Source organism: Phascolarctos cinereus, unplaced genomic scaffold (genome assembly GCF_003287225.1).
Source record: "Phascolarctos cinereus isolate Bilbo 61053 unplaced genomic scaffold, phaCin_HiC Scaffold_2;HRSCAF=192, whole genome shotgun sequence".
NCBI lineage: Eukaryota > Metazoa > Chordata > Mammalia > Diprotodontia > Phascolarctidae > Phascolarctos > Phascolarctos cinereus.
In genome coordinates this window covers 209,696,548-209,720,757 of record NW_027555625.1, presented here as the reverse complement: position 1 = coordinate 209,720,757, position 24,210 = coordinate 209,696,548, and positions in this window count along the sequence as shown.

The following is a 24,210-nucleotide window of genomic DNA, read 5'->3' as shown; positions in this document are numbered from 1 at the left end:
TTCTGATTGGACTGAGACATAAGATATAGAAGTAGTAGGTAGACATTGTAGAAAAGGTCGATTTAGCTTCCACATGAGAAAAACATTTTAATAGTGAGAGATGTCCACAAGTAGAATGGGCTGTATGTAGAGATAGTAGGCTTCCCTGCCCTGGAGGACAGAAATACAGAGACTGTATTACTACATGTTTGATAAAAAATATAGTGGACTCCTATTCAAATATGGTTTGGACTAGAGGGCCTCTAATTTCCCAACTTATCTATTTTGTGATTTGGGAAGTCGTCATCTGGAGGCCAAAATCATCTCTTCTCTGTCAGAACTTTGTTCAGGGGTTGGAATTTTCCTCTTTGATACAGATCCCATTTTATAAACACTAAAATAGATGAATGGAAAATGTTTATTTCCCACTGGCTCTACATAAGTTTCAAAGAACTCTGAGTTGAGCTCTGCAGAGAACATTAGCCCCTGTGACCTGATGATTTTACTTTCTCTGTGCATTTGATCTTTGATTGTTTTTAGGTTACAGTAATATGTCCCTGATTAAAATCATGTGGTACAATTCAGCAGCTACTGTTCCCTAGATTAAAAACATAAGGGGCTGAAGGAGAAAAGGCACATTTTATAGAAGTTTGGGTATTCCCTTTTCCCATGGTTCAATAAAGCCCTAGCTTATTGAATTTCAACTCACAGTGCAAGACATATCTCTTTAGTTAAGCCTTTCTCTCCTTGGCTATGAGCATCCTATTGGCATAAGAATCTGAAAGTTCAGCGTTTCTTTTATTTGCTGATTTTATACCTAATGTGTTCCCAGTGGCAACTCCAAGTGAAACTATTATTATAAATTCAATATATGAATATGTTTCCTTGATATGTGGGAGGAACAAAAAATGGTAGTTGTGGGTCCCTCAAGGTGGGGGGGGGTGGAAGGGATCCCACAAGTATATATTCCTTTTAGTATGTGCCTACTGAATTTTAATGATGACTACACTAAAAACCATAACAATGGCGGCAGTTTCATTCCACAATTCTTTTTGTATCACCTTCTTGTTTAAAACATGAATGTATGACCTAATATTAATGGAGAACATCATGAAATATAAATAAATTCAGTTTCATGTTCCCATACATCTTCCAATGGATGAAAATAGATAGATGATTTAATGTTGAAGGTCCTTTCCATCTCAGATTTTAAAAATCTTGCCCTGAAAACATTTTTATTTACTACTCACCTCATATTATCAATAAATTTGATTAGTGTATCTGCACTTCAATCTATAAATCATTTGGAAAACTATTAAGTGCACTTAGATCTCTACAGCAGGATTATCTATGACACAGAGCTATAGATTTTACTAAGTAACCATGCAATTTTATAGCTAATAAAATACTTATTTGCACTCTCTGCCTCTTAAAATTAATTTGCAATTTTTGTACATACTTTGTATATTCTTGTGTATATGTAGAACTTCCTAGTCAATTGTAAACTCCTGGTGAACAAGGAGGCCTTTCTGTACTTGGCATGTAGTTGAATGCCTAACACACTGGAAGCACTTAATAAATGATTGTTGCATTGAATTAAATTAACTCACTTTCCACACAATTAATTTTTCCTGATTGCTTTTTAAAAGACCATGTGAAAATATTTCAAATGCAGGTCAGGTATATCAATTACATTTCTTTTCAAGCAAACCCACCACTTTACAATGTCAGAGAATTAACATTATATAACTATTGTCTATTTTTGACAAGTTTATTATGTTTTCTTATTTCTTATTTTAGTATAAGGCTGTAACCCTGCAATGAATGACTCTGTTTCCCATAGTTATTTTGTTTTAGCTTTCAAGACATCAGCTTTGAACAACCTTCCTGTTGACATCTGTCCCCATCTTCAGGAGAGGATATTTGGAAAAGTCATAATTAAGGACAATATGACTGGCACCAGTAATATACTTTTGGAAAAACTGTGAATAGATTTATCCATTATCCACAAAACCAATTTGGAATCATACTTTGAAAAAGTAATTAAAATGACTATATCCTTTGACCCTGAGCCTTCAGTGCTAAGTGTATATCCCCCACCAAGGAAGTCAAAGACAGAAATATATGTGTGTTTGTGAGCATGTATATTTGTACACATGTATGTATGTATATACACAGAGAGAGTATATGTACATATATACATAAATATTTTCCAATTTTGACCCTTTTTCTTTGGGAAAAAGAAATATTATATTATAGCACGTAATATAAATACATTCCTAACAATACTTTCTAAGATGGCAAAGAACTGGAAATAAAGCAAGTAGAGATGAGGTTCATGGGTATAGGACACAAACATTTAAAAATTCAACAATGAAAGTTTTTAACTGGTCACTAATGTGGCAGAACAACAAGTTTTATTTTCCATTTTCCTTTGGATTATATAGGTGAGTCAACAGACTGTGGGAAGGAGAGACATATGGGAAAGCATAGAAATTGGGAGTGGCATAGAGTCATCTAAGTAGCTTAAAGAACTCTGCCTATAGGACAGTTAGAAGATATATTGCTGGAGTGGACTAATGCTTATAGAACTTTGTTCTCCTGGAGAGCTGATAAAGGATGGTGATGTGTTCTATTGTCTTTCTTTCTGTCTCTCCTCTCCCTTCCTTCTTGATACCTGAGCAGGCAGATGATTATTCCAAATTTTTCCTGTTTTAGGTTTATTCACACTTCATATTTTAATTAGTATCATGAGTGATGTAGACAAAGATAAGATTGATTTTATCTCTTCTGATTTGTGTTTCATCACTGGTAAAAGGGGAATTACAAAGAGAGAAGCACAGTAGTTGGGGTACAAGACATAAATAAAGGGAAAGAGGTCCAAACCTTCAGTCTGTATCGCAGGATGCTATGCTGGCTGACTAGAGGCTCCTGAGTTAAATGAGCCACAGTCCTTTTTTCAATATTTACTTCCTATTAATATGAATCTCCCAAAGTGGGGCAAACTTGGATCCAAATGTATCCCCAGTGACCTAAAAGTGTATTGTTGATGGAACCAGGAATTGGTCCACCTAGAGTTGAAAAACAATTTGGAACTAAACCCCAAAATGTATATACACATATGTGTATGTAAAGTATGTGTGCGTGTGTGTGTGTATAACACATTCTTTCTATGTAAAGTATATTATATACACATATGTGTGTGTGTGTGTGTGTATATATATATATATATATAAACACATATATATGTGTATACACACACATGTATATTCTTTCTCCTACTACATCACAAAAGTAGTTCCATAAGAGGAAAAAGGAGAGAAATAGATTTTTGTCTATTTAAAAAGTTCATGGACTGATGAGAAGGAATGGGAGCCATTAAGCTGTGTTGTCTTCATCATTGTTTACCCACCCACATATGCACAGAAAAATATCTCTGCAGAGTTAGAGCTGAAGGTAGAGATCAGAGAGCAGGTCCTGCTCAGTGGATGGATTAAGGAAAAAGTCCAATCATACCCACATTTTTAGGCTGAGTTATGTAAGCAGGGATGTTTAGCTTCCTTCCTCACTTTGTACAGTTGACTCTCACAGACACCTAGGTACACAATGAATGGGTTACTGAGCAGAAAAAGAAAAGATAAGGGGTATATAGGCAAGGAAAATAATTTTAAAAAGACAAAGGTAGCAATAAAAATTTAAATCAAATTTAAAATCAGGCTACCCTTTTTGGTAGAAACAAATTGAAGATGCTATTGGAACTCTAAGAAGTTGATAGGGTAAATGAATGAATAACAAGTATGTAGTGTGGAAGACAGAGAAGGAGATTCAGGAGCACAGCAAAGAAGAAATTATGAAAAAAAAAAGTCTCAGTATCTACAACTATTTTCTATTCACGATATCCACAATACTGATAGGTTCTATTATCAAACCTGAAGGTATTCAGTGCAGAAAGAGACTGTATTTCCTTTTCTTCTCTCAGAAGGGAAAGTCATACAAGTATGACCTTTCATTTTTCTGCACATAAGATAGAGTTATAGGAAGTGCTCAGATTTCAAATCATAAGATATGATACCGACATTAAACAGTGAGAGGAGAAGATAAAATTTAGATACATCTTTGCCAAAGCTTTTCAGAAAATCTTTAGGGTTGAAAAGAATATTTGAAATCTTCTCCAAACTCCCTTACAATATAGGAATCTCTATAAAAGTATCTTTGATAGGTACTTATGTAGCTTTATTATCTGAAGCCTATCCTCTTAGCTGCATTTAGTGTTATCAAAATTATACCTGACAGTATGTCTACCTAGTTGGACTGGGAATGGGTAGATCTCTATTGACATTTCTATCTCCACAACAACTCTAATATGTCCTCTTTTCTCCACTCACACAACCACTACTCTAATTTACATCTCATCGTCTTTCACTTTTATTATTATAGTAGTCTACTAGACGGTTTTTCTACTTCATCTTTCCATTCTTCAATTAGCCAACATAGTGATTTTCCTGAAATGGAGATCTGTTGGTGTCAATCTTCCCTATACTACACCCACCAACTTCTAATGGCCCTCTATTGCCTATTAGGTCAGATACGAATTTCTTCATTTGGCATTTAAAACTCTTCACAGCCTGGTTCCTTCCTATCTCGATGTACTTCATGGTCCAGCTCCTTTGCACTGGTTTATAACATGGCTAGAACTCTCTTCTTCCTCAAGTCTTCCTCTAGCAATCTCTGATTTTTTTCAAGATTCAGATCAAACATCATTCTATGCCAGAGGCATTTTGTGTCACTCCTGACTCAGATGCCAGTGTCTTTCCCACAAAGATTAATTTTTCTATGTTCTGTATATAGTGCGTAACAGAACAAAACAAACCCCAGACTCAAATGAAGTGAAGGTCACAAATTCAAATTCCATTTCTTATCCTCACAACCTATGCATCCTTGGTCAAATTAGACTTCCTAAGCTTCCAATTTCTCATTTGGAAAATGAGGGGTTTAGGCCAACTGGCCCTAATAGCTCTAAAGGTATGAATTTATTAATTTACTATTTATCTTTATATGCACATACTATCTTCCTCCATGGAGTGTATGCCCATTGTGGTCAAAGATTATTTCACTTTCACTTTTTTATCCCCAATGTGTAAACCTGTATCTTCTACTCTACTGGCCCTCTGATTTGACAGTGAACACTAAAAGTAAGATGTAGTATCCAATCCCGAAGTCTTTGGAAAGAGCAACCTCTTTAACAGCATGTAATCTGACTGGCACACAAAGTGTATGCTGAATCTACTAGAACCAGAAAACTTCTAAGGAGATATTTGAATTTCTCCTTTTGCCATATTTCTTATAGATAAAGGAAAAGAAGCTGGTGTTTTGGTGTCCTGTTAGGTGCTCTCTGCTATTACAAAAAAAGAATAGCAAGCTTCAGGAAAGATTTTTTTTAACTTCTCTTTTGTGGCTACATGAGAAACACCACTGGGTACCTGTGCTACTTCTAAGACTGTTTATAACTGGTAATTCACCTCCATCATATTGTCAGAAATCAGGAAACAAGCATTTATAAATCTCCTACAATATGCCAGAGGGGAAATACAAAGACAAAAGGATATAGTCCCTGGCCTCGAGGAACTTATATTCTATTGGGAGATAAAACAAAATGCATATAAGATAATTTTGGGGGAGGAAGTAATAGCAACACATGAAGGATCAGGAAAGGCCTGAGGTAGGAGTTCATATCTGAAGTGAACATTAAAGGGATATTAAGAATGTGCATATTTACACTGAACAAAAATTTTCCTTAAAAATCACACACTTCTTAGTCTCCTTTAAAAATTTCTCTCAAGCAAAATTATGTTTTATTCATTGGGGTTCAGTCCACCAATCATCATTGTCCATCACCAGAAATACCTTAAAGAAAACACAGCTCTGTTACCATTCGTGGAGATTTAGATCTGGAATTTTAAAGCCAAGAATATTCCTTTTGTTTTAAATGGGAAAGGGAAAATAAATCCAATTCCATTCAATATGCATTAATTAAGCAGCTACTTGGTATAAGGCTCTATACTAGTGTTTGGGGATAGAAAAAAGTAAAACAATCCTTGTCTTTAAAGAGATTTCTAACCAGGGGAACAATGAATGCACAGATAAATTAAATAATATATAATACATATATGTATGTATACATACATATATTACACATATGTGTATACTGTGTATGTGTGTGTGTGTGTGTGTGTAGTAATTTCAAGGTCCTTCTGGCATTGAGGCAAAATGGTAGAGTAGAAGAAGCACTTCAGCTGAGCTTTCCCAAAATTCTCTTCCAAACAACTTTAAAATAACACCTAAAATTGAATTTTGGAAGAGCAGAGGCAACAAGTGGTGACAGTGAGACATTTTTCCAATCTAAGACAACTTAGGACATCAAAAGGAGAGGTCTGTGATACAAGGGTGCTTGCCTACTGCACGCATGGCAGCAACACTTGCTATAGGCCTTGGAGATGGCTCCAGCAGCAGCAGCAGCAGCAGCTTTGGGAGCTCTACAGTCAGAGATGGTAAAGGTATTGATCAACAGGTCATATGACATTATAAGAGACCCATGTGCTAGCACTGGGCACAGGATCTGGCAGCTCCACTTCCCATAGCCTTTTCCAGGACACAGTTTAGGATGGAAAAAAGTGCTTCCAGTGATAAGGGAACAAGGACCCAAAGAGCATTATCACTTGCAGCTGCAAGGGATGAGGCAAACTTTCTGGGTAAGGATCTGAATGCAGACAAGGAGAGCAGTAACAACATTTCTCCCAAGATCATAGCAACTTGAAAGCACAAAAAACTGCTAAATCCTTAAAATTACCTCTAAAAACATCAGCACAAAAAAAGACTAAAGCTTGAATACTATACAACAAGAATTCAAGTAAAAGTAGTGGAGGAAAAATTGGGAAAAGAAATTAGAATGATGCAAGAAAATTATAAAATACGATTAACCCCTTGGTAAAAGAAGCACAAAAAAATGCCAAAGGAAACAACACCTTAAAAAACAAAATTGGTCAAGTGGTAAAAGGAGGTTCAAAACTTCACTGATGAACATAATTCCTTAAAAGCAGAACTGGCCAAATGGGAAAAGAAGTATAAAAGTTCACTGAAGAAAATAATTCCTTAAAAATTAGAAGGGGAAGGGGCAGCTAGGTAGCATAGTGAATAAAGCACCAGTCCAAGAGTCAGGAGGGCCTGAATTCAAATCCAGCCTCAGACATGTGATACTTGCTAGCTGTGTGACTCTAGGCAAGTCACTTAACCCTGATTACCTCACCAAAAAAAAAGTAAAAGGGGAAGGAGGTAAAAGAATGGGATGAGTGATAAAAGGGAAAGCAGATTAAGAGAGGCAATGGTCAGAAACAAAACAAACTTTCAAGGATAGATAGGGTGAAAAGGAGAGAGAAGGATAAACAGAAGAAAATAGAATGGAGTGAGATACATCTTTAGTAATTGTAATTGTGAGTGCTACAGGTGTGGTAGAATAATGCTGGGAAATGTGCAAAGGAGAGTGACTAAACTCCTTTTGTGTTCCTCTGAGCACACTGTAGGAAAATCACCTTGTCTTGGGGAAGAAAATCTTTAGAGTAGAGATTATAATTTCACATATTTGAAATGTTATTAGATAGAAGAGGGATTAGACACTTGATCTCAAAGAACTGAACTAAGATGAATGAGTAGAAGATACAGAGGAGTGGATTTCAGCTGAATGCATCGAAAGATTTCTTAATGAGATTTGTCCAAAAGTGTAATGGGTTATCCCAGCAGGAAGTGCATTACTCCACATTATCAGTCATGGTTGAACAACCATTTGTATACAAAATTGCAGAGGGGATTCTTGTGCAGGTGTAGATTGGAGTAAATGACCCTTGAAATCCCTTGCCAATCTGAGATTCTGTTCTTTGAATAAATATATATGTATTCTGCAGTCAAAACGACAAACATATTTTTATTCAAATACTTGTAACTATTTCACTCTCGAAAATTTGTGTTAATTAATGCATGCTAAAGGTATCCTGGATTACCAGAACACAAGTAGAGGCAAAGTGGATAAAGAGTTGGCTTCAGACTCAGAAACTCCTAATCTAATTAGATTAGACCCTAATCTCCTAATCAGAAACTCCTATATCTGACAATATATGATCCTGGATAAGTCAGTTTACCTCTCAATGCTCCCAGTCAACTCTTAAAACCATAAATTCTGAACATTGTTGAACTTTATTGATTGAAGGAGTTTCCTCATTGGGAGCAACAAAGGAATAAGAGATCCAAGATAGACACATCTAAACACAGTGCTGGATAAACTGTTAAAGGTTAATAAAAACCAGAATCAATTCCAATCTTTTTCTTGGTAGAATGGTAACAGGTGATCTTCATGTATAAGGCTGAAGCATCTAAGTTTTTAGTAGACTAGGCATGGAAAGATTCTAAACATTAGCCTATGAATCGGCTATTGTTGGTAGAATGGGAAATGAGAGATGAATTGGGATTACCTATGTATAGGAGTCCAAATTGTGATTCTGAAGTACATTTTGTTTGTGGCTTATAGAATTTGTTTCATTAATGCATAGTCACATATCAGATAAAACATGTGAACTGAAATAAAATTCAAGATATGTTCCTTGAAAATATTTTATATGTTTGCTTTGCTGTGTGCATTGTGAAGTAGAAAATTTTAATAGTCTTTAACCAAGACAGACTAACTTTTATTGTGGTAGCCAGTAGGTCAAAACTGAAATTACTGAGAGATAGACAAAGTTTCTCTTTAACAAAAAATAGTACACTATCCTACCTAAAGAAATAGCATGTGTTCAATGAAACTAGGAGAGCATCTCCTGTGCCACAGATGGCTGTTGTCTCTCTATGGAAAGTGACTTTCTGAATTCTAGGCAAGGAAGGGCAAAAAACAAAACAAAACAAACAAACAAAAAAAAAAACACTCCTTACCTTAAAAGGTGATGGTGAAAATTGGGTACAAAATGCTGGTACCAGGGTTTTGTTTGATCACTGTGTCAGATTTTGCCTTATACTTTCTTGAAACTTTTGTACTCAAGAAGAAACTTTTCAGAGCACTGATTGGTACTTATACAGGAACAACAGTGTTAGTGGGATGTGAGATGAATTTTAAGCGTTTGGAGCCACATTGTAACACTCACACACTATGCTCCATCTGCTACCCCCATGCCTTTGCACGGACCATCTCACATATCTGTAATACGCTCCCTCCTGACCTTCCCCTCACAGAATCCCTATATTCCATGAAATCTTTCATGATCCCCAACTACTAATCCTCCTTTTCCCTAGCAAGCTTTTATTTAACCTCTGTATGTATATTTGTATTTATTCACTTTATATAGTTATGTTCCATATGTTGATATATGTCATTGTTGTTTCTGCCATTATAAGCTCCTTGTGAATAGGGATTATTTCGTTGCATTTGTATCTTAAGTGCTTAGTACAGTTCCTGGCACATGGCAGGTGCTTAATACATACTTCCTAATTGAAAATTATGTCTTTTGTCCAAAGTATAAGAGTGCAAAAGTCACAAGGATATTTCCTGATTTAAAGAATTACAACTCTAGTTCTAGAAGCAAATGGGACAGGTTCCAAATGCAGGGAAGAGTTCTCCCTGCAGGCACCTAGACATCACTAAGGTTTTCTCATTTCCAGGAGAAATTGGAAGTTGATCCTGGGTGTGTACTCAGTACACATACAACACAAGAAGGTGCCAAAAACTGCCTTCAGGAAATACTAAGATGTAGAAAATTAGATGTGATTAATGTTAGGCCCTTTTGAAAAAAATAATGGCTCACATTTCTATAGCAATTTAAAATGTATAAAGCAGTTTTCTCACAACACCCTTATGGTTAGGTATCAAAAAAATCATAGGACTTGAGAAATGGAAGGATCTTGGATGCTTTCTCATTCAATCTGTAAGTAAAATCAAATTCCTCTTCAACATATGTGGAGAGATAAGCCAGCCTTTCCCAATAAACTTCAAATGGGAAAGATGCTACTGTCTCCTTATATAGCACATTCTTCCAAGAGGCAACTCTAATGAAAGTATGTTTTTCCTTTCTATCAAGTCTAAATGTGCCATTTTGCAATTTCTGTCACTGACTCCCAGTTCTTTCCTTGGGGACAGTCAGAATGTCTATACCATCTGATAATATTTTGAAGAAAGGAGATATATTTAGCTGCTTGGAAGATCGTCATACAGAGAAGAAATTAAACTGAACCTTTTGACCACAGACCACAAAATAAGTATCCCCTGGAGAGAGTTGTGAGGAGGGAAATTTACATTTAAGGGAATGAATTTTTTTTCCTAAAAGTTGTAGGTGAAATGGGCTGCGTTGGAATGCATTTATTTTCTTAAAGACTGGTCATGTTACCCCCCTACTCAGTAAACTCCAGTGGCTCCCTGTTTCCTCTAGGATTAAAGACAAAATCTTCTGCTTAACATTCAAAGCACTTCAGAACCTAGCTCCCTCATTCCTTTCCATTCTTCTTATACCTTACTCCCCAGCATATACTCTTCGATCCAGTGACATTGGTCTCCTGGGTGTTCCACAAATAGTATACTCTGTTTCTCAGATCTAGACATTTTCCCTGTCTCCCATTCCTGGAACATTCTCCTTCCTCAACTCTACCTCCTAACTTCCTTAACTTCTCTTAAGTCCCAATTAAAATCCCATTTTTACTGGAAGCTCTTCCTCTTAACTTAATGCCTTCACTTTGCTTATTTCCACTTTATCTTGTATATAGCTTCTTGATATTATTTTGCACATTGTCTCCCCCATTAGATTGTGAGCGCCTTGCAGGCGGGAACTGATTTTTTGTCCCCTTTTGTAACTCTAGTCCTTAGAACAGTACCCATCACATAGTAGGCACTTAATAAACATTGCTTGATGGATGTCTAGTGAGTATCCCTTAGATAGTGGGGTTTGTTTTTGTTTTTGTTTTAGTAAAACAACCATTTGTGTAATCTGTTTTAGCAGAGTTTCTCTATTGAATGTAAGTCTAACTAGATGGCTGCTAAGGTCCCTTCTAACTCTAAATTCTGTGATATCTAATCCCTTTTCCAGATGAAGTTCTTAAGATTTTTTAAAGGATCATGTCCCCACAGGCCCCTCTTCTCTATTATAAAAACTTTCAAATATATCTTCCTATGGGTTGAAATTTAAACCCTTCAAGTTTGAACTTGAAACCTTTCTTTGCCCTTTTCTAGACACTCAAGTTTAAGATAGAGTTGGAAGAATCTTCAGGAGTCATCTTCTCATTTTAAAGATGAAGAAACTGAGGCTCAGAGAGATTAAGTAATATATCCAAGATTAAAATGAAAGTAAATACCATACTAAAAAGTGGCACCCAAAACATATACAGTACCAGGGCCAACTGAAGTGGGACTGTCACCTACTTGTTCTTGAGAGTTATGTCTCTCCTAAGATCTTTTAAATTTGATCACAAGTATATTTTTGTCTACCTACAGTACAATCTACTTATCTTGGCTCTTTTAAATTAGGTATTTCCTTCTATAGCCACAAGCTATTCGTGGAATGATAACTTTGAGAACAGATGTGTCTCCATGGGTTAAGCATTTTAGTTTACCTTGGGAGAATAAGATTATTACCCTCATCTGACAAGTAACAAAATTGAGATTAAATGACTTTTCTAAAGTTAAGTGGCTAAGAAATGCTAAAACTAGAGCTCTAACATAAGTCCCCTGACTCTGAGTCTTTTTCTATAAGATTCTGTCTAAGCTTGAGTAGCATATCAGTGTAAAACTCTGCCCGTGTGAGGAAATGCCTCCCCAAAAAGAGATGCAATATTTTTATGTTGAGATGAAGTAAATGAGTTCCTGGGATTAATTTCTCATTATATTGTGTTGGGTATAATTTTAATTTTGAAGTATCATTGTCATTATCATCATCATCATCATCAGTTGTCTTAAAAGCACCCCACACACAGTGTTAACCCTGGGAGATAGCTCTGGAGGAAATATGTTTCCTACTAACCTAACCATTTTCTTCTCCCAAACTGATATGCAAAATGACAGGTTTCAACTGTATGATCTCTAACTTCCCTCCAACCCCACGTTCCATAACTCTCTGACATTAAGTCCACTCTTTCACTCAATATACTGAGCTAAGCCAAATGTAGTTACAATATGAAGAGAAATAAATGTCAAACACATTTTCAAATGGATGGATGGAAATTACAAAATTGAGAGGGCCTCTTTCAAATATATGTAATTCAAATGTAATAAATTCATTCAAAAATTCAAAATTTACAACTTGCTAATTAATAAAAGATCAGTTTGCTATTTACTACCAATCAAGATACCATCAATATTGTATTAGTTACTGATTGACATGTAAGATAATTTCCCATGTGCAATGTAAACAGAATGATTTTATGTGTATAAAAAGTTATTGAAAAAAATTTCCCTTCATAATTTAAGAGACTTATAGACTTTAAAAGTATTTAATTATACTTGGCTCTGATCCCATAAGAGCCATAGTGAGAAAACTAATCTGGGATTATACATCTCATCCAAGTGATGTCAATTCATCTATTTAGCACCCTGGAAGAAAAAAAATACATATAATTGGGATTTCTCATCACAATATTTGGCCCATTAATAGTGAGTATGAAAAGGCAAATAGAACTTTGGCTCTGCTTGTTGATTTTCTTATCTGAAGGGTCCTCAGGTGGAAACAAGCTTATTCCAATCAACAAGAGGGCAGTGAATAATTTCCCAGTTTGGGCCTTCTTTGGTGTTTCAGGTACTCTGGAATATTCTGATGTTCCCAGAGCTCACACATTGTTTTCTCAACTTTCAGGCTTCAGAAGTGGAGGAGGAGCTGCACACATATTTATTTAAGTTTTCCACAACTGATTTGAGTGTGTAATATGAATTGGTGATTCTGCGGGAAATGAATCCACTCTCCAAGACCTGTGATTACCCCAGAGCTGGAGAAGCTGACTACCCTGGAGCTGATAGAGTGCAGCTCTCTGATATGTCTGGGAAATAAGCAAAAATAATAAGGGAAACAGAATAACTGTAAATACTATGAAGAAAGCAAGACAGGAGATGAGGAAGAAATGAACTTATCAAAAAACAGCAGTGATATTTCATTAGAATATTCACATAAGAACCGAGCTAGTTATACAAGATTCAAAAACATAGACTTTCTTTAATTTTAAATATAATTTATACATAATTATATATGTAATACATATATTATCTACTATATACCACAGTAAATCTACACACATGCACATATATATGAATATGTAAGTATATATGTATAGACATATACTTTTAATCTGGAAAATAAAGTATTTCAAAAGTTATTCAGGGTAGTGAAATAATATTTACTGTACAGGCACCTAAGTAATGCTTCCTCAGCAATTGTGACTTAATTATAAAAACTTATAGAGGTAAACAAACTAGAAGTTAGTTCATATGCTAAATTCTGTCCTCAAAAAAAATTAAAAGATCAAAGTATCATGACTTTAACGCTGAAAGAGAAGTTATAGGTCATTAGTCTAAACTGTTCATTTTACTCATGAGAAAAGTGAGGCCCACAGACATTAAGTGACTTGCCTGAGGTCACACAGGTGGTATGGAGCAGAGCCAGGATTCCAAAGGCATTCCTTCTGATGCCAGAGCCAACAATCTTATTAGTCTCTTCATGATAATTTTTGACTGTTTTCTCTTGGTTAATTAGGGACGACAGAAAGCTTCCAAGCAGCACAGATTTTGTCATCTTTAGAAAGATAGAACCACGACAAGATCTTTGTAGCATGGAAGCTTTTTGTTGTCCCCAGTCAACCAAGAGGAAACAGAAATGCTCACAAAGGAACTAGATGTGCAGTGCTTCCACAAGTAACACTTGGTATAGTACTAAAAAGAGCACATGCTTTGGAGTCATAGGATTTGTGTTAGAAATACAGTTCTGATTTTTATTATCTCTATGACCATGGCTAAGTGACTTTCCCTTGATAGGTTTTGATTCTTTCATCTATAAAATCAAGGGTTGGGAAGGGGAATTTCCAAACTTCCTTTCAGCTCTAGGTTCTATGAAATATCCTATGAAATCTCTTGAGTGAACCAATCAAACATAGGTTTGGACAATTAATCAATACAATCTACTTTTTCATGAAAATCATCTGATATCCCACTAGCATCATTGCTTTTATATGATTCCCAACTCAATATTATGCAAAGGCTTCTCTGGAGTAGGTAGTCTGTAATCACAAGTAACTATAAGGCAAGTAGGACAAATTGATTAATTTAATGTCTATAGGCATCCTGTAGAAAATTAGGGAAAAAAAGAGCATATTGCCAAAATTATCATGATGACCATAAGTAGTAAGACTTAGCCTAAAAGGTACATTTACATCTGCAAAGAAAATATCTATGCAAATTTAAATATATTTGAATGAAAATGTCTACACATACCCATTAGTTTTTGGTCTCTGATACTGATATTTACCCATGGGACCATGTCACAGTCATTTACTGTTTAAACTAGGAAAAAGGAATCAGGGAATTCAAGCCTGGAATGAAAATCAATCCTAAAAGAACCAGAATTGTATGGAGATATGGATTAATAGATTTTTAGATCTGGAAGATTATCTACTAACTCTCCCCTCATTTTGCAGATTAAGAAACTAAGCAGAGGAGGCTTCCAGGAGCCAAGATGGTGGGGTGAAAAGGTAGTCGCTCTCACTCTCCCCTATCAACCTCTGAAAACCCAGAAAATATCACCCCAGAAAAAAAAAACCCTGGAACACCTGAACTAGAAGAAAGACAAGGAGCAGCAGTGCAGTAGCCCAGCAAATGGGTCTCCCAGTGCCTCAGTAAAAACAAGGGGCCCTGTGGCATTCATCTGAAAGGAGGTGAAGAAAACAACCTAAAGGCTTCCTAAAGCCCCAACCTTGCTGATTCCAACCCAACACCTGGTGAGCTGTAGGAGCCCTGAAGCCCCGAATTGTGAAGAGATCCTGAAGCCCAGGTGGCAGAGCAGGCAAACACCAACAACTGGATCTCTGAGTGCCTCAGTGAGGGTGGGGAGAACCAGTGGAAACCAGATCACAAAACCACCAGGAGTCCCAGCAATCCACCACAAAGGAATCTCCCGGTGCATTAGCAGAAACGAGGGAGACAACACTGCAGGGGGCCCCAGGCAGATAAACATCCTGCAGCAGCCATCTAAAAGGAGCTGAAGAAAGCTAAAGGAAAGGAAAAGCAGGCAACCTAGAATTGCCTGAAAGTTCCAGCCTTGCTGATTCCAGCCCAACACAAGGTAAGCTGCCAGAAACCTACAGCCTCCAATTCCCAGCATAAGAGGCCCCAGAACAAAGCCAGTGACCAAGACCTAGGCTCCCAACACAAGAAGCTTGGGTCAGTACCCTCTGTTCCCCAGCAGGAGAGCTCAATCTCTTTAAAGGCCAGGGAATAAAGAAACACCATGAGTAAAAAGAAACATACCATAGATTCATATTATGAGAAGAGTGAAGATCAAGACAGAAATTCTGAAGAGGACAACATTGTCAACAAACCCACATCTGCAACAACAAAAGGGAATATGAACTGGTCTGAAGCCCAAAAAGCCTTCTTAGAAGAGCTCAAGAAGGATTTTAATAGTCAAATGAGAGAGGTAAAAGAGTCCTTCAAAAATACAATTGGCCAGTTGGAAAAAAAATACACTGAAGAAAACAAGTCCCTAAAAAACACAATTGGCCAATTGAAGAAGGAAGGACAAAAACTAACAGAAGAGTACACTGAAGAAAACAAGTCCCTAAAAAACACAATTGGCCAGTTGAAGAAGGAAGTACAAAAACTAACAGAAGAAAACAATCTGTTAAAAACTAGAATTGGACAAATGGAAACTAATGTCTCTATGAGAGAGCAAGAATCAGTCAAACAGAAACAAAAAAATGAAAAAATCGATGAAAATGTAAAATACCTCATCAGTAAAACAACCGACCTGGAAAATCGACTCAGGAGAGACAATTTAAAAATTATTGGACTACCTGAAAATCATGATGAAAAAAAGAGCCTGGACAGTATCTTTCAGGAAATCATAAAGGAAAACTGCCCAGAAGTCCTAGAACCAGAAGGGAAAATAACCATAGAAAGAATCCACCATCACCACCTGAAAGAGATCCCAAATTGACAACCAAGAAATATAATAGCAAAATTCCAAAATTACCAGATGAAAGAGAAGGTGCTGCAAGCAGCCAGAAAGAAAGAATTTAAATATCATGGAACCACAGTCAGGATTACACAGGACCTTGCAGCTTCTACATTAAAAGACGCAGGGCATGGAACATGATATTCCAAAGGCAAAGGAGCTTGGAATGCAGCCAAGGATCAATTACCCAGCAAAAATGAGCATCATTTTTCAAGGGAGGAGGTGGATATTCAACGAAATAGGAGACTTCCAAACTTTCCTGATAAAAAGACCAGAGCTCAACAAAAAATTTGATCTTCAAGTACAGGACTCAAGAAGGACTTAAAAAGGTAAATGGGACAGAAGGATACAATATGTTGTTAATAAGGGGGGGGGCTGTTTAAACCCCTACAAGGGAATATGAGACTTGCAACCCTTGAGAACTGTATTGTTATTACACCTTGTTAAAGGAGTATACATAAAGAGGGTGGATATTAGTTGACTTTGATGTAATGATAAAAAAAAATCTAATCAAGTGGGTTAAATGGATCCAAATAAGTGGATCAATCTAATCTTAGAAAAGGTACTGAGAAAGGAGGAGGCAGACAAGGGTAAATTACATTACAGGAAAAGACACAAAATCCTATTACAGCAGAGGGAAAGGGGGGGGAGCATTGTTTGAACCTTACTCTCATCAGATTAGGCTCAAGAAGGGCATAATATAATCAGTTAGGTATAGAAATCTAACTTGCCCTATAGGCAGTAGGAGGGAAAAGGGGAAAGAAAAGGGAGGGGGAAAGAAGGGAGGGAAGCAGCAGTAAGACTAAAGGGGAAGAAAAGGGAAAGGGATAATAAAAGGGGGAAGGGACTGAAGGAGGCGGTGGTCAAAAGCAAAACACTAGTGAAGGGGAGAAAGGAAAAAGGAGAAAGAAAAGCATAAATAGGGGGAAAAAGGATGGAGAAAAAGACACAGATAGTAATCATAACTGTGAATGTGAATGGGATGAACTCTCCCATAAAACGGAAACGGATTGCAGAATGGATTAAAAACCATAATCCTACAATATGTTGTTTACAGGAAACACATTTGAAAAAGAGTGACACATACAGGGTAAAGGTAAAAGGCTGGAGCAGAATATATTATGCATCAGCTGAAGTAAAAAAAGCAGGGGTAGCAATCCTGATCTCAGAAAGCAAAAGCAAAAATAGATCTAATCAAAAGAGATAAGGAAGGAAACTACATCCTGCTAAAAGGCACCATAGACAATGAAATAATATTACATTAAATTGAAAAGTTTTTGCACAAACAAAGCCAATGCAACTAAGATTAGAAGGAAGGTAGAAAATTGGGAAAGAATTTTTACAACCAGTCTTTCTGATAAAGGCCTCATTTCTAAAATATATAGAGAATTAAGACAAATTTATAAGAACACAAGCCATTCCCCAATTGATAAATGGTCAAAGGATATGAACAGACAGTTCTCAGATGAAGAAATTAAAGCCATCTATAGTCATATGAAAAAATGCTCTAAATCATTGATTAGAGAAACAAATCAAAACAACTCTGAGGTACCACATCACACCTATCAGATTGGCCAACATGACAAAACAGGAAAATGATAAATGTTGGAGAGGATGTGGGAAAATTGGAATGCTAATACATTGTTGGTGGAGTTGTGAAATGATCCAACCATTTTAGAGAACAATTTGGAACTATGCCAAAGGGATACAAAAATGTGCATACCCTTTGATCCAGCAATAGCACTTCTAGGGCTATATCCCAAGAGATCAAACAAATGGGAAAAGGACCCACATGTACAAAAATATACATAGCAGCTCTTTTTGTGGTGGCAAAGAATTGGAAATTGAGAGAATGCCCATCAATTGGGGAATGGCTGAGCAAGTTGTGGTATATGAATGTAATGGAATACTATTGTGCTATAAGAAATGATGAACAGGCTGACTTCAGAAAAACCTGGAAGACTTATATGGTCTGATGCTGAGTGAAGTGAGCAGAACCAAGAGGACTTTGTACACAATAGCTGCCACGTTATATAATGACTAAGAATGTTAAACTGAACCCTTTTCATCATTACGAGGATCTAAGACATCTCCAGAGGCCTTGGGAAGGAAAATGCTGTCCACATCCAAAGAAAGAACTATGGAAGTCGAATCACTCTCATTTATTTTTACCTTCTGTTGAGTTTTGTTTCATCTTTCTGATGGTTCCTCCTATTGGTTTTAATTTTTATTTACAACTTCACTAATGTGAAAATATGTTTAACGGGTATGTAAATGTAAAGCCTATGTCAGATTGTGTGCTGTCTTGGGGAGGGTGGGGGGGAGAAAAAGGGGGAAATATTTTCAACTCAAAAGCATATGGAAAAAATTTTTTAAAAAAAATGAAATTCCAGAAAAAAGAAGAAAGAAGAAAGAAAGAAAGAAAGAAAGAAAGAAAGAAAGAAAGAAAGAAAGAAAGAAAGAAAGAAAGAAAGAAACTAAGCAGATTAAGCAACTGAGACCCAGAGTGGCGATTTACTTAAGGTCTCATAGTTACTTAACACGCAAACTGGAAGTAGAATTCATGACTCTATACCCCCTTCTATTTTTTTTTCTGATATATCATGATTCATTGCAACAGAGTAATTTGCTAAAAAAGAAATGAAAATGACAGAGAGACAGAGACAGAGGCAGAGACAAAGAGACAGAGAGAAAGAGACACAGAGACAGAAGGAGAAACAGAGAGGATCACTTACCATTTATATCTTGTTTAGATATGTGAAAAGGTCACTAAGAAATGGATCTAAACCATTTTCTGTATCCACATGGAATATTCTATGAAAAGTCTCTCCTGAGTGGAAATGTATATGTATATGTATATGTATATGTATATGTATATGTATATGTATATGTATATGTATATGTATATGTATATGTATATGTATATGTATATGTATATGTATGTGTATATGTATATGTATGTGTATATGTATGTGTATGTGTATGTGTATGTGTATGTGTATGTGTATGTGTATATGTATATGTATATGTATATGTATATGTATATGTATATGTATGTGTATGTGTATGTGTATGTGTATGTGTATGTGTATGTGTATGTGTATGTATATGTATATGTATATGTATATGTATATGTATATGTATATGTATATGAATATGTATATGTGTATGTATATGTATATGTGCATATATATGTATTTATGTATATATATATGTAAACTCTCAGAGTGTTGGTTCAATAGGTAAAGACAAGGAGTGTAACTCATAACTCTAAATTGGGGATGCCCTGGCTCTCCCTTGAGCCACCTGAAATTCTAAGCAATTCTTAGAATATCACAACTATTTGGAAAACCCAGACGCCTCATGTGGTTTCCATGGGGTCATACAATTATGGAAGATTTTAAGAATCTAAATTAAGAAAAGATCTAGAGAAAACATGATAGCTATATTAAAATACTTCATATTTAGTGATGTGGAAGAGTGGAAGACATACCTCTTCACTGCAGAGAATAGAACTACATCCAGTGGGTAAAATTTATAAGGAAATATAATAAAGAAATATAATAAATAATTAATAACAACAATAAGGAAATAAGTGAATATTTATTAACTTATTAATTATTTAACTTCAACAGAATGAAGAATTTTTTAAAAATGAATGTCTGTCAGTGAGATGAGGTTTTGAGTTCCCTTTCACTAGAGGTGTTCAAGCAGAAGCTGAATGTACAGTTGTCCTAGATATTGTATCAAGAATTCATCCAATTTAGGCAGTGAGTTTTACTAGATAATTTCTAAATTTCCTTCTTCTTCTAATTTTCTTAGATTTAGTCTAGAAAAATATCGTACTTCAAATGTCCAAACTAGTATGTCATTAGTATTCATGGAGAGATAGGGACAGAGGTTGAGGTACATCTTACAAGACGTGGCAACTAGTTTGATATGGGGTCTACAAGAGCATGAATAATAAAGCATGATCCCACGGTTGTAAATTTGGGTGACTGAAAAATAGTGATGCCTTTTATAGAAAAAAAAGAAATTTTGGAAGAAAGGTATATTTAGTGAAAAATATAATTAATTCTGTTTTGAATACATTTTTGAAATGCCTAGGGGACATCCAGATAGAGATTTCTGCCAGTTGTGATGTTGGATTGGACCTCGGGAGAGAAAAAGGAGATGAATGTGATGATCTGTGAATCATAGAGATAAACCAGAGAAACTGATGAGATAACAGGAATGATTGGGTCAGAAGAGAAGAGGGCTCAATACAGAGTCTTGGGATTATAACCATACAGAGACTATGGAACATGGATGATGATAAGAATAAGACCATGAAGGACTTGACAGACAGATAAGAAGAGAACTAAGACAAGGTAACATCATGAAAAGCCGGGGAGAAGAGAATATTTGGGAGGAGGTCTGCCAATACAGCAGAGAGGTACAGAATGATAGAACTGAGAAAAGACCACCAAATTTGAAAATTAGCAATTAAGAAATCACTGGTTTCCTTGTAAAGAGTAATTACCATTAAGTGATGGCATCAAATGACAGATTGCAAAGTAATGAGAAGCAAGTAGGAGGTGAGAAAGTTGATGCAACAAGTGTAGAACTCCTTTTCTAGGAGTTTGACTGTAAAATGGTATAGAGTACAGGTTGTGAATACTAGCTTTTTGGTATAGAAGCCATTAGTGTACTTAAGGAGAAAATGGAGTAGTTCATGAGTTGTCAGTGAAGAAAACAGTGTTAGGAATTACAGGAAAAAAAGAACATATTGTGATTGAATCACTGTGGCATGAGGAAGAATGACATGGTATATAGTAAAAAGAGTGTAGGAATGGGATCCTGGCAGTAGTCTGACATGGATGAGTCAATCTTGATATAAAGGAGCATGGAGGGGGTGAATATTAGGACAATGCTCATATGGGCATCAATTTTTAGAACATTATATGGGCTCTGGTTACTAATGCCCTTCCTTCTTGTGGTGCCACGCTGGGCAGGCAATCATTGGAGATTCAATCAGATTTTCTATAACCTCGTCAGATCAGTTTCCTTATCTGTAAAATTATTACTTCACAAATGCAACAACATATGTAAAACTGTGCAAACCTAAAGGTTCTACGTGAATATTTAAAACAGCAATTACTATTATTATCACTACTGCTACTGATCAATCACATAACATTTGTTAAGTATCTACTGTGTGCTGAGAACTATGATCGAGCTGCATATACAAATACAAAGAATAAACCAAGCCCTATTAGTACAAAGAGCTTCAATTCTTCTACTACTACTACTACTACTACTACTACTACTACTACTACTACTACTACACTACTACTACTACTACTACTACTAGTACTACTACCATAACTGAATCTAAAAGGAAAAAGCAGAACAGTCTTGGCATATTTTTTAATCCATCTTGTCATTCCATGGGGAAAAAAAAGAGAGTGTTCAAGGGATACACAGGAACCCAGAGCTCAAAGTGTGGGTGAAAGACGGAGCAACAATGTGACAGCTTGTGAATGTACGTGAATAAGAGGTCTATAACAGATAAGTATCTGAAACCCGATCTTTCAAGGATGAGAGGATAACACCCACCTAAAACCACATAATGATTTTTTTTAACTTTTTAAGATCTGGAGTAAGTTACAGAATCTGCAGTATGACTATATAAAGTACTAGCCTGCTGTGAGAAATCACTGACTGAGAACAAAGCTTCCCTGGTCACTGCCAGATTCACTGCCAGCCCTAGGCTCAGGTGTACTTTGAAAGCACAGCGCTTCAAGGGTGAGATCAATGATTTCCATCCCCTGCTACTGTTCTCCCTGATAGTTCAGTTCCTATGAACTCCCAGCTATTGAGTTAATTAAGCAACCCCAAATAATGTTAACATGGCGGTGAGATCTTTCTATACTAGTGACTGATACAATGTTGAATGAGAAATTATAAACCTGAAGCAAAACTGGACTTTCTCCCACCTTTCTTTCAGAAAAAATTATTTTGGAAAGGTCTGGGAACAATCAAAGTTTTCTTATACATATTTTTATGGGGTTAGAAGTGTATATTGTCCACACCTCTGATTTCATTGATGTTGGGAACTAAAAATATGTTAACTCACTCCACCCAAGGAAACTTAGTAATCCATCTATGACTTCTTAGAGAGTTGTTTAATTCACTGGAAGTTAAGGTAACTTGCTCATATCCACACAGTATGTGTCAGAGGCAAAATCAGAACCCAGTGGTTTCTGGGTCTTTTACCTACTACGCCATTCTTTCTTTCTACCTCTCCCCTCCCACCCTCCTCTCCTCCTCTCCTCTCCTCTCCTCTCCTCTCCTCTCCTCTCCTCTCCTCTCCTCTCCTCTCCTCTCCTCTCCTCTCTCTCCTCTCCTCTCCTCTCCTCTCCTCTTCTCTTCTCTTCTCTTCTCTTCTCTTCTCTTCTCTCTCTTCTCTTCTCTTCTCTCTCTGTCTCTCTGTCTTTCTCTATCTATCTCTGTCTCTGTCTCTTTCTCTTTCTCTCCCTCTCTCTGTCTCTGTCTCTCTGTCTCTGTCTGTCTGTCTGTCTGTCTGTCTGTCTGTCTGTCTGTCTGTCTCTCTCTCTCTCTCTCTCTCTCTTCTCTCTCTCTCTCTCTCTCTCTTCTTCCTGTCTCTCTGTCATGAACTCCTTTAAGCCATTAAGTTGGCTTGTCAAGGCATGACTGAATCTATCCCTCCAATAGTATGGGAACTTCTAGACCTTTGTAGTTTGCATAGTAAATAATTAGATTATTAGATATTTGTCTTGTGACCTACAAAGTACCACTAAATATGATATTTCAAGAAAGAATGAATGGTGAAATTTGTAAAATTCTGTTTTTATCTCATTGAACTTCTTCCTTGACCTACAGGCTCACACTACCAGGATCATGTGCCTCTCTCCAGCCCTCAGACAACCCATTTTGGTGTATTCTTTTGTAGACTCACAGGACCCATTCTGGGTCTAGTACTGTGTGCCCTTTGTCACAAATATCCTGGGTGATTCCTGGGAGACACAACTCAACTAGTAGACATAAGGGACTTTGACACTATTTATCCTCAAATAGATCAGAACAGAAGCTACTTGACTGTTAGAGAGATAGTCAGCACAAGAACAGAAATCACCACCTAAGTCAAAGAGATTCATATTAAAGTTGTTCAATGGTCCTTTCCTATAGGTTGCATATAAACTAGAGTCCCAGATCCATAAAGGTTCATCTCTCCAGAAACCTTGACCTGGGAAGTCTTATCCAGAAAATTTCCTTGCTTAGAATGTCTATAGCAGATAGGGTAGATTAAGTAGGGAGAAGAGGGAAGAGCTTGTGATATGACAGAAAGAATACTGAGATTTTAAGGTCAAATCTTGACTGTGTTTCTAATTTGCTATATAACTTTAGACTTTAAGCCTCCAGATATTGGTTTCCTCATCTATTAATGTAGAAATTAAAGTCCTCCATAGTCCTATTCTCTGTATTCTATGATGAGTATTCTATGAATCATCTTCATGAAATTTGGCCCAGCCTCGTGAATAGAAGGGGTAGGACTTGACTATAAACTTTCTAAGAACAGGGACCATATCACACTTCTCTTTATAGGTCCCTTAGTACCTAGCAAATTGACCTTCTCACAGTGGGATCTTTAAAAAATTTTTTATGTTTGATTTAATAGGCCATAACTTATCTTCCAAAATATTTGGCCTTATTTTTGACCAAGCCTTTTGTATTCCTCTGAGCACTAACATTTTAAACTTTTGAAACATTGCACTATAGATAAATGGTACTTAAACAAGATCTAACAACATATGACCATAAGATATCAAAGGCTATGTAATTACTTAATAACTATGAATATTTTTCATCTGAGCAATAATTACTGTCACACTGCCTCTTTTATATGGATTGCATGCCAAATGCATTAACATTTGAGTCAGTCATGACACTGAACATGTTCACCCTCATTTGATCTTGGGCTCTGTTAATTGAATTT